The sequence below is a fragment of the Vipera berus genome, assembly GCF_964194415.1.
Source record: "Vipera berus genome assembly, chromosome: 2".
NCBI classification, from domain to species: Eukaryota; Metazoa; Chordata; class Lepidosauria; order Squamata; family Viperidae; genus Vipera; species Vipera berus.
In genome coordinates, this window is record NC_138203.1 from 62,413,539 (window position 1) to 62,426,583 (window position 13,045).

The following is a 13,045-nucleotide window of genomic DNA, read 5'->3' on the forward strand; positions in this document are numbered from 1 at the left end:
TAAACTTCAGCAGACTTTCTACATGAGGGGTGTCAGGGAAAATAAATTAATACTTCCCTATCAGAGGGCGATGAACCATGGTTCATTTGATGCATGGTAAACATCAGGTAAAAATAAACAAAACCGAGGCATATTCTACTGTATATAAACTTTAATTGGAAAGCAAAGAAAACTCCTAACTAACTACATCCTCTCATCAGACAGAATACAAAGAGAAGAAAAAAAGTAAAGTGAGAAAACAGTTAATAGCAGTTATAGGCATGAAACCATAACATGGCTGGACATGTGACAATCACCTTGGTTACATTGATAGGATTAGAAACAGAGAAACAAAGTGAGACGTGCGGAGCTGACAAACACTTAAAATAAAAAAAACGCAGTGACATCCCCTTCTTTTGTCAGTAACGTAGTTCTCAGATAAGACACATCTTGTTGCACAGATACTCGTGCTGAGCTATAGGAAGTAGTTTGTTCAGCATATCAGCAATCTGATCATGTGTAGGCACATACTGCAATTTAACGAAACCTTGTTTAACTACCGTACTTGTCTTATATTTTGATAACGGATGTCAATGTGTCTAGACCTTGACCCTGTAAAGCGATTCTCAGATATATAAACCACGGGTTCGTTGTCTTCCATCACAGTGATCGGTCGAATCGGATGTGTCCAGATATCTGTGACTAAAGCATCAAACCACATTAGAGAATTACATGCATCTGAAACACAAGCATATTCAGCTTCAGTAGAAGAACAAGAAACAAAATTCTGTTTACACACATGCCAGTAAACAGGACATCCATTTAAAAACATCATATAACCTGAAGTACTCTTATGTGATTTCTTATCACTCACCCAGTCAGAATCTGCATAACAACATAGCTCTGCATAGTCAGTATGTGTGGGTTCTAATAATAACTTTATGTTTTTAGTGTGTTTTAAGTATCTCATTAATGTCTTAACTTTATGTCCAATGAAACTGTTTTCCTTTGCCTATGTGTCGTAGGAGATTAACACTAAGTCCAATGTCGGGTCTAGTCCAACTACTAATATACAGCAGTGACCTAATGACTGAGCAATAAAGTGTTTGATCTTCAAACTCAGGACTTGGTTCATGTGCCAAGTTGTGAAAATCGGTTTGCATGGGTATACTCACTGTCTTAGCATCCTTCATGTTGCAGTGATGCAATAGTTGTTCAATCTTATCTTCTTGTGTAAGACTGAACCCCTTCTGAGTTTTGACAACTTGAACACCTAAATAAGTGTTAATATACCATTTTTAAGTGTGATATCACATGGTCTCCATTTGTGACTTCCTGCTGGCTTCCACATTGACTTTGCTTGTCAAGGTCACAAATGGCAATCACATGTCCACAGGACACTGCAATGTTTTAAATGCCATGTACCTAAATCATAATCACATGACTGCAGGATGCTGGGATGCCCACAACTACAATGACCAATCATTAATATCACTCATTCAGCACTAAGTTTGAATGGTGACTATGTGTTCGTTACATGAGGAATACTGTACGTATATGGAGCTAAATCTAAGACCAGTATATAATGCTTTGACATCAGATTTGCATATCTAAGATACACTATTACACATATGCAGATTTAGCAATCATGGCAGTTTCAGTGTCATTCAAAATGATGTAAATGTTAAAGCCAACTGATCAAGTAGTAGATAATTCCTTAAAAGAACCCTGAAGCTCTGAAGAAACTGTACTTGTAAATACAATGAAATAAGTCCATATGTTCCATTCAGCTTGTTCCACACAATAAGCTAATCATATTTTTGAAATAAATGTAAGTTATCTTCTGAGTGCAACCCCAGATCCAAATGACTGCATATAGCTTAATATAAAGACATGATTTAAAAGTAGCTAAGTTCTGTCTCCGTAGCATGCCTATACACATGCAAATGGTGGAAGCCCTGTTGTGAGCTACTTATCACCAGGAAAGTTAAAGCATATCTGAGGAAATTCCTAGCAAACTAAAAAACATGATTTTCAGTAAAATCCTACCACAGTCTACTGAAAGAGTATCTGGAAGTGATTACTGAAGTAGGGATATTGATTTTCCAATCAACAGCATCTCTATCTTGCCACGTCTCAGCACCAGTTTATTTGTTCTCAATAAGCTCATTCATAATCTCAGAACATATGGAACCTTCTTTAGGTCTCAGTTAATTCTGATTATGAAAAGGGAAAACTGCCATGAATGAACAATTGACACCTCTTAGGCCTTTCATATAAAGCAACTTTCCCAGCCAGGTGCTTTTGAGATGTATTGAATTAGAGTTCTTACAGGATCTCTGAAACTAATGTGCAGAATTCAGTAGTTGGGGTCCAGTACTCTCACTAAATTTCGATTTCGAAGAGGCAGAGGAACTAGAGATCAAATTGCTAACATACGCTGGATCATGGAGAAAGCTAGAGAGTTCCAGAAAAACATCTACTTCTGCTTCATTGACTATGCTAAAGCCTTTGATTGTGTGGATCATAACAAACTGTGGCAAGTCCTTAAAGAGATGGGCGTACCAGACCATCTTATTTGTCTCTTGAGAAACCTATATGCGGGCCAAGAAGCAACAGTGAGAACTGGACACGGAACCACTGATTGGTTCAAAATTGGGAAAGGAGTCCGGCAAGGCTGTATACTGTCACCTTGTCTATTTAAATTATATGCAGAGCACATCATGAGAAAGGCAGGGCTACATGAATCAAAAGTTGGAATTAAGATTGCCGGAAGAAACATCAACAACCTAAGATATGCAGATGATACCACTCTAATGGCAGAAAGTGAAGAGGAACTAAAGAGCCTCTTGTTGCAAGTGAAGAAGGAGAGTGCAAAACTTGGGTTGAAACTAAACATTAAGAAAACCAAGATCATGGCATCCGGCCCTCTCAATTCCTGGCAAATAGATGGGGAAGAAATGGAGGTAGTGACAGATTTTATTTTCCTGGGCTCCAAGATCACTGCAGATGGGGACTGTAGCCAAGAAATTAAAAGACGCTTGCTCCTCAGGAGGAAAGCCATGGCAAATCTAGACAGCACACTAAAACGTAGAGACATCACCCTGTCAACAAAAGTGTGTATAGTCAAGGCTATGATCTTCCCAGTTGCAATGTATGGCAGTGAAAGTTGGACCATAAGAAAGGCTGAGCATCAAAGAATTGAGGCCTTTGAACTCTGGTGCTGGAGAAGACTGCTGCGAGTCCCTTGGACTGCAAGGCGATCAAACCGGTCAATCCTAGAGGAGATCAACCCTGACTGCTCTTTAGAAGGCCACATCCTGAAGCTAAAACTCAAATAATTTGGCCACCTAATGAGAAGGAAGGACTCACTGGAGAAGAGCCTAATGCTGGGAAAGATTGAGGGCAATAGAAGAAGGGGACGACAGAGAATGAGGTGGCTGGATGGAGTCACTGAAGCAGTAGGCGTGAGCTTAAATGGACTCCAGAAGATGGTAGAGGACAGGAAGGCCTGGAGGAATGTTGTCCATAGGGTCGCTATGGGTCGGATATGACTTTGCAACTAACAACAACAATAACAACACTCTCACTAAAGCAGGATAAAGGGATCAATAGTCTGTTCCATGGATTAATGGAAGCCTGAAGAAGTGTTCTCAAGCAACTTAAATGAATTCAAGCTCCCTTTTTACAACCCTGTAATCCCTTAAAGGCGAAACAAAAAGTATTATGAAAAATGCCACATGAGGTCAATTTAAATAGGCCCTTATGGGTTAGCTGCCTCACCATGACTTGGCAGTCAAGTGGGCATTTTCATGTATCAGCAGTTCTCTGGCAGGAAGTGTTTTCATCAGAAAGGAGGATAGGTAACTTGGTGACTTCCAGATGATTTGGAAGATGGTTCTCATTATTCCTTGGGTTGTGTGTTTAAGACTGATGGAGTCCAACTGCTGGAGGATATCAGGTTGCCTGTCCCTAAATTAGATACAGAACTCTTCAAACATTTGGAATACTAGTCCTTGTAATCCTTTGGATCAGTTGATTCTCAAGTCAGAAGATTGGACAATGTCAAGAAAACTATGGTGCCAAAAAGATTCCTTATGTCTCAGTTTCTGACCTGTGAGTTTCTTGCTTCCTGTAGGGGCTACCATAAGAATGGTGGGGAATAATTTTCTCACCTCTTATTTATATCAGAGAAAGGGGGGGGGAAATATTAACAAGGTCAATGGCAACTGCAGCTAGAAATAACCATCATGTATTGGCTTTAGTTTTCCTCCATCAAAGCTAGAGTATGATAAATTAGCTTTTATATAAATAGATGTACCTCTTATTTGTTGGGTTAAAATTCACCTCTGCAAAAGTTCCTTTTTTGATCTGTTCAGCTTTTTCCTCCAGTAAGCTCTTCAACTACATTTAAAGAATCCAAAAGGCAGTAAATTGATTTTAGTTATGGTAAACACCTTGATTTGCTTTACAAACAGTAATTGAGGTTATAAGGCTTTCTTCTGATTCTATAACTTCAAAGTATTGAGAACTTTCTATTCTCTAAATGATTTTGGAAAATTCAATTATTATCCCAGGTTGGCTTCAAAAGTTAGATCTCCTGCATTCTCCCTTACTCTTCCCTTACCACATCTCTTGTCTTAAAATTGACATTCCATCACTGTTTTCTAATCTGTAGATTACAAGTATCTTTTATTAGGGAAGGTAAAAATATTTATAGGTAAAAAAGCTAATTTCACAGGAGACCCCAAGCATTTCAGCTACAAAGCTAAATTTGCAAACTGGAATTCATATTCATGTCATATTTCATTTTAAATTGTTTCTAAACTCAGCTATCTTTCTTCCTTTCTGTAAGCATGCAGTCTTAAGCACAATATAGAAAATAATCCACTGAACCACATTCGGAGTAATCACATTTAATAAAACTATTGTTCTTTTTCCTTTGAAGATTAAGATATTCTAGTTTTTTAACCAGTTTGTTTTTTTCAAAAACATAGCAAGGGATAATTTTGCTGATAGAATGAAAACTTACATTTCAAGGATTCTAAAAAGCATGCACAAGTTTTTTTCAAAAGAAGATTTTATTTGGTCAATAACAGATGGGTCTGTTTTACCCCAAGGAAGTTTCTACTAGGAGGGAAGAAAAGGAATGCTACTTGGTCTACTTGCCAATGCGCCTACCATACTACCAAGATACATCATCATTGCTGTTATCTTCATATTAATAAGTTCAGTATTATTATTTTTCCTTTTCTTTAGATTAAAATAGGAACAGCAGATGCAACAGCTTGTGGAAACACAAATAAAATTTGACTGCAAACTCTTGCTAACCTATAGTAGCCATGATGACAATGATTAAATGTAAATATTGCCAGCTGAATCTTTTGAAAAAAAACGTGGCATAATTTTCCAGTAACAGAAACTGAATAGCAACTGCTGGGAGACAGAACAATTCTGCAGCAAAAAAAAAAGTTAATACTGATCAGTAGATGCTGGTATTCTAAAGATTTTGGAGAGATCTGTTGCTTACAATATTAAACCAAGTTCACATCAGAGCAAAGTCTCACGCTACTGACATATCAACTTAGGTTCGATCTTTCCAAGAGAGATTACTCTATTAATATTGTTCTTGTATGTACTAGATAGAACATCTAGTTCTACAAGAAAAATGGTTGTGATACAGATAATAGGATAAGGCAGATAGACACAGGTACATTGGCCCTTTAAGTTTTTTTAAATCAGGAAGGAATGAGTTGCTTTTTTCCTCCTCCTCCTCGGCCTCCTCCTCCTCCTCCTTGTAGCTTGCTTAATACTTCAGAAAAATGCATTCAAAGTGGAATTACTGACTATTCTGAAAGTTTTGCTAATCCAAAAAATAAGTTCACACCAACAGAAGAAAACTAGAGCATCTTACGAATATTGGTGAAAGGGTGTACTTAGTGAACAGAAGACAAAACTTGCAAGCAAGTGTTATTATCAAAATGGCTCCAGCCATCAACTATGTATCTTCTTGTATCCTATACCCTGTTACAAACAGCAATAATTGAACAGTAATTTTTATTTTGGAAAAAGAACATCCTCAATCCAGCAGGGCTATCATATAAACTGTTGTCTTTCTTAGGAATCACATAAAAACTGCTTGTTTCTATTCCTGTATAGTTTAAGCATCTTATTGGTTATTCCCCATGCTTACAGCTTTTTGTTAATTCACCTTGTCTGCTTTCACAACTTCTAGCACAGGGTTGTCAAACTGTCAGCCCGCGGGCCGGATAGAAGCCATGTTCACCCTAGTTCCGGCAAGGAGAAAATGTTGTGCTACATGGCGACATGTCACCTGACACAGCGAGCTTGACACCCCTGTTCTAGCAAGTACTCCCTTGCTAGCCTCTTCTAAATGAACTCTAGGATGCCTTCAGTGATCCCTGCTAATTTGAAATTCCTACATAACTTGGATTTCCAGATACAGTTAAATTATGCCAGTGTTTTATAGTCTACACTGGCAGAGTCAGCTTGTTGATTTTAACTTCAAAACTTGAAAATAGTTTTGAACTTGATTATCCATATGAGGATATCCTCCAATTTTCACTTACCTGGATTCCATTACCTGCATCAGAGCATCTCCAGATACCTTCACCAAATGAGACCAGATGAACAGTCAGAAGACAAAGAATTTTTATCAAGAATGGTCCTCTGGTGGACTTCCGGTGGCAACGCGGCGCCGAAGACAGCCGCCTCCGGGCTGTCCGCTCCGCAGCTGTGTTTTTCCATCGTAAACAGCGCCGATCAGCTGTTTAGATGGATTTGAAGCCCCCTCCTCGGGAGAAGAGGAGGGGGTGAGGCCCCAGGTAGGGGTTGAGCTCTCCGGGGCCGCCTGAACTGAGAGTTTGGGCGGCTGAAGGATTGAGCCCCCCCGAAGCCTGGGTTGCTCCGAGCTGCGCAGTGTCTCTGCTCCGTGATTTTTGGAGCAGAGCCAGGCGTTAGCAACCACCCCTGCCAGAAGGAATACTTTTGAGTATAAAGATGCAGGCAGAGCGGTACAGGAGGTCAAGGTGATGTGGACTTTTATTTTTACTCTCTAGCTCAACGGATTTTATAGCTTTAAAGTGAAAGTGCGCAATAAGTGAAAGTGACGAAAGATGGCGGCCAAAACTTCTAAAGCTCTTTGGAATGCGGGGTTTTCCCCGGTGCAACAGACCTCGTTGCAAGCTTTGCTTCCTCCTGTACCTCCTCCGGCGTTGACGCTTAAGGATTTACAAGATGCCCTTGAAAAGCATTCACAATTAATATCCGATATGATGGATGAAAAGTTGAAAAAGCTGGAGGAGAAGTTGGAGAAGAAGATGGAAGAGAAGTTTAGAGCAATGAGGGTAGACATGTTGTCTATGATTGAAAGTGTAGCTGAATGTGTGCAACAGCTGGATGCAAAAGTGGAGGATCTCAGTCAAAAGAACTCTATATTATACCTATATCCAACAGTCCGGCCTGGCCTGATAGCTCTGACAGCTTTAATTGGGGTCCCAGTTTGTTTTGCTTTGATTATTGTTTTTCAATACTGTTTCACTTTGTTGCCTGTCCTACTCTGTACACCGCCCCGAGTCCCTCGGGAGAAGGGCGGTTTATAAAAACAAATAAATAAATAAATAAATATTAGAAGCAAAGGTATTAGAGAATGAAAACATAAGGGATAAAGTGGACGGAGAATTGAGCCTCGCTCAGTATCATCAGATGCAGTATGCTATTAGAATTAGGGGCTTAAAGGAGAATTCTAAAGAAGATTTAAAGCAGCTGATCTCTGAAGCTTTGGAAGCGGTATTGGGCCAGCCAGCATCTGAAATTGAGGGAAGTATGGATAAAATTTTTCGTGTTAATTCATGGATTGCAAGACAGAGGAAGTTACCCAGAGATGTGGTGGTCTATTTTACAAAGAGAGTAATTAGAGATGAAGTCATTCAAGCTGCTTATGATACTAAATTGGTAGTTGCTGAGCAAGAAGTCTTGGTTTTAAAAGAGATTCCTCCAAAGATTTTAAAAAGAAGGAAAGATTTTGCATTTCTTGTACAGGAACTTAAGAAATGTGATATTAAGTTCAGATGGGAGATTCCAGTTGGACTGGTGGTGATACATGAAGGTAAAAGACATCGTTTGGTTACTGTGGCCCAGGCACGTGATTTTTATAGCAATGTGTTAAAAGCAATCCCCCTACCACTTCTGGAAGCTGCAAAGGGATATGGTGAGGGAAAGCTTCAAGAAGTTGCAGATAGACAGACAGAGGAGAATGGTGCTGGAGGGGATCAAGTTACAGTCTCATCGGTTGCTGCAGGAGAGCAGAGGATGACGCGTGCCGCCCTAAGATGAGCGAGACGAGAGCAAGAGCAAGACCAGCAGAAAGTTATGGAACCTCCAAAGCATACTTACAGTGAAGCTGTGGGAGGGGCGCGGTCTAAAGAAGTTGAAGGGGTCATTTCAGATATGCTCCAAAAGCTTTGGAGTGTCAAGATTGGTGACTAAATTTCTAATTAGAATGTCAATGGATTGAATTCATCATAGAGGAGAAAGAAAGCTTTTTAATATTTAAAACAATTTAAGACTGATGTTATCTGTTTGTAAGAAACGTATATTAGGGTTGTGGACTAAAAGTATTTGTACGCAAGCTTCTAATCATCAACAAGTTGATTTTTCTTAACTTACTATAAACAAAGGTTACCTAATTGGATTAAAAAAAATTTTAAAGTTTTTATTTTATTCTTATTGGAGATTGGAATGGTGTCCTAGACGTATAGATGGATGATCTGGAACTGCGAGATATTTGGCGTGATATATGCAAGAACTATTTTTGATTATAGTTCAGTTTGGTTGGAGATTAATAAGGTTAATAGAGATAGGCGTTTTTGGCGCGTAATAGAGAATTTGTCTAGAGATTAGAGAAATGTGGAAGAATGTAAATAGTAGATGAAAGTTTTTTCTTTGAAATTAATATGAATGAGGATTGGGATTAAGAAATTTTATTTAGCATTTGAGTAAAATTCCTTTTCTGTTTTCTTCTTTTTTTCTTATCTGTAATATTATTACTGTTTGTAATCATTTTACATGAGCCAGAGGGTGATAGAATTAATAGTTTATTGTTGATAGCAAATGGATGCTTATGTTTGTTTTTCGTTTTTATACCCTGTATTTAGCTCTGGGAAGTCGGGGGGGGAGGTGGGAATGGGGTAGAGGGATAGGGAGGGTTAGATGGGGGTGGGGGAGGGGGGGATTAAAGTTAAAATGTATTGTAAAACTTTTTAAATAAAAAAAAGAATGGTCCTCTGGTGGAGTTTGTCTGTCACATACATTTGGTTATTTCTGGCACCAGCTGAGAATTGTTTCTTTCCTTTCCAAGAAGGAGTAATTTTTTATGGTTTTGCTGTTAATTTGTTGCTGTTAGTTTTGTTGTAATCAGGGGGCATGATGGCTCAATGGTTAAAGACACTGAGCATGTCAGCTGGAAAGCTGACAGCCTGGGTTCAAGATCTGAGTGCCATGCAATGGGTGAGCTCCTGTAACTTTTTTTTTTTAATTCCATTTATATCCCGCCCTTCTCCGAAGACTCAGGGCGGCTTACAAGCTTAGCAGTAGCCTTCATTCTATGTATATGCCTGCTTATTAGGGCTTTCACACACCCCTCCAAGCGGCATTATTACAAAGTCAGCTTAATTGCCCCCAACAATCTGGGTCCTCATTTTACCTACCTCGGAAGGATGGAAGGCTGAGTCAACCTTGAGCCTGGTGGGATGCGAACCTGCACTAATTGCAGGCAGCTGGTGTTACTTAAAGAGGCATTAGCCCACTGCTCCACCAAGGCTCTGTCTTGCCCCAGCTTCTGCTCACCTCGTAGTTTGAAACATGCAAATGCAAGTAAATAAAGAGGTACCATAATGGTATTCAGTGCACTTCGCCACATAGTCATGCTGACAACAGGACCACAGAAATATTTTCAGACAATGCTGGTTCCCTCAGCTAAGAAGCTGAGATGAACACTGCCCACTAGAGTTGGAATCGATTGGACAAGAGAAAACTTTACTTTTACCTTTACTTTTTTATTATAATCATATCATTGTTATTGTTGTTCCCATAATGCTACAATATTGAATTTAATTATTTTCTTTTTGTGACATATTTGAATGAATTTGTACGTCCCAGAGAGTTATGGTTGTTGCATGGTCTAGAGATGTAATGAATAAGCAAATAAAGTTTAAGGAGAGTAAACAGTCTAACAAATGGTCTTCTGTTGAATTGGATCATTGTTTAACTCAACATTTCCGACAATGATTGCAATGAGGTTTCAGGCAAGACTTTGTCCTTAAGATGCCACCATTTCAGGCTGGGATTTTCCCAAAGCTAATACTTCTTCTACCTCAGTTTTGTTTCAGATGCAGTGGAATTACGTGGTTCAAAAGTCAATTAGACATTCAGAATGTTGATATCCTATTCAAAGTTTCAGATAGATTCAGTAACATCAAACACTCACCATTTTCAATAGCTTTGTTTTCTATGACTGGAGTCACCAACCTTTTTGGATTGGTAGCCCGGTGGGAGAGGGAGGGGCAGGTGCCTTATGTATGCATGCACAAATGTGTATGTGGCCACACATGCATGCATGAGTGCAAACAAGCTGTGAGCATACACACCACACAAACAGGGCTGCGAGCATGTGTGTGAGGCTCTCAGTAATGGCGGCGACTGTGTCAGACTTGTGATGCTACCACCAGCGTGAGACTCGCACTGCAGCCCGCATTGATGCCACCCCCAACGTGAGGCTTGCCCCGCCATCCCTACACAAGGATTGTGCCACGGCCCACAATGATGCCACCCTGGCATAAGATTTGCACTGCCACTCCAGCGTGAGGTTCGTGCTGCTTCCCCCACATGAAGATTGCACCACAGCCCACAATGATGCCGCCCTGGCACGAGGATTGCACCGCTGCCCCTGCACAAGGATGCTTCCCTGGCACACCACCCCCACACAAGGATTGTGCTGTGGATCAGCACAACGATCCCACCCCAGTGTGAGGCTCGCACCACTACCCCTGTGTGAGGATTGTGTTGCAGTCATCTGCTACTTGCAGTGCTGCCACCACCTGCACAAGATTCATGGCAATACCACCACCTGTTTGTGGCATGCCACTACCCACCTGTCATTCACGGTGCTGTGCCCCCAAAGTTCATGGCAACACCATCGCCTATGCTATACTAGCAGCACTGCCACCGGCCATACAACACTCATGGCAATGGTGGCATGATGGGAATGAGCACATGAACACCTGCATGCAATGCCCAGCTACTCACTCAGCCTGGCAGCCAAGAGGCCACAGCCTGGTAGTGGACCGCGGCCCATACGTTGGAGACGTCTGGTCTATGACACAGCTAATAGGTGGCTTGTTGATGAGACACGGAAGCAAGCCTTTTTCATGGAGATAACTGTCCTGTGGAATGAACTTCACTGTCTATTATGTCAAAGGCTGATGTGTTTTAGAGTATCTTTAAAAAATTCTGTTTATGTTGCCCTGTCGTAGAAGGCACACTTGTATAAAAATGATATTGTATGTATCATTGTATCACCATGTAAATTACATTAATTGCATACTTCGTTTACATCATTTTTCATGATGTCATGAAACAAATTGGTCATTTGCCTCTTTTGCGTATCCTTCTATGGATGTCCATGTGCATTTCCACAATCATTAACATTTTGATTGAGTTTTATTCTAGTTTTTATTTGCAGTTTAACTTGATTTTTTTTAACCTTCTTTATTTTCATATTTAGAGATTATAAATTGCTTCAGTATAGGAAGCAACATAGAAATACTTGTAATGCACAACTAAGCCATGATTTAAAATGAGACAGAAACCAGTCACTACACTTATCCCTGACTTTAAAAATTAAAATTTAAGATACTGCCAAGATTGCAGGCAATTAAAGCATTAGGAGCCAAAGTGATATAATTCATATCACTCAAATCCTATGTATTGTTTCTATATCTCATATATCCTTTTTAAAACAGATGTTTAAATAAATCATCATTCAACTAATAATTCATTTGTCTGAAAGTTTACCAACCCAACCCAAGATACTTTCTTATCTTTAGCAAAATCATGAATGGATAATTACAAAAATGTCTATTTTTTCCCCTGTTGTAACATGTCTTGTCTTAGAAAGTCAGTGCAAGTTAATGAAAAAGCTGAAAGTAATATAAAAGAGAATGACCAGCTTCTTTGAAATATCTATAACCAGACCTGTGGTCTTCTTGCACAGACAAATGTATAGTTGTGCATGTACCTAATTATCACTAGGGTGAAAGATGTGGCTAATTAGCTTTTTAAGGTAACTGTTTCTGAAAAACCTCTCCAAGAAAACCAGAGGGACGTGTCCTGGCAAACTCCTAGAAGAGGACACAAATGAACAAAAGAAAGAATAGTAATTCTATTTTAGGATGGCCGTTATTACTACCATTTTTGCTACCATGATTATCTGCGACCATTACTACTGTCCTGTTGCTGCTCAGTGGAGAATATAGTCAAACGTAACATGAAAGGAAGTTAAATAACCAGAAAAGAGACTGAAAATATTCAGAACTATCCATCATTCTTCTTCACTGTTGCTTCAATTTGTTCTTTCAGGCTTCTTTTGAAGGCCAAACACTTTTTCTCACTGCAGCCAACTCATCATGGCCAACTTGGCATGGCCAACTTGTTGCAGCCAACTCTCCATGGTCAACTCAACCTGGGACAACTCACCACGGCCAATTCATTGCAGGAAAATCTAACAGTTGTATTTATTTAAAAAAAATAAAAAAAATATTTTAATGTTTGCCATCCACATTTCATTCTTTTTCCTCCTTTTGCATCCTTTCTTTATTGATTCTATTCCACCATTTTTTATATTAGTGTAACTCTTGTCCCACAGCAAGAGGCGAGTTGGCCGTGGTGAGCTGTTCCGCAATGAATTAGCTGCAACAAGTTGGCTATGTCAAGTTGGCTGTGATGAGTTGGCAATGGCAAGTTGTCCATGGTGAATTGTCCATGGCAA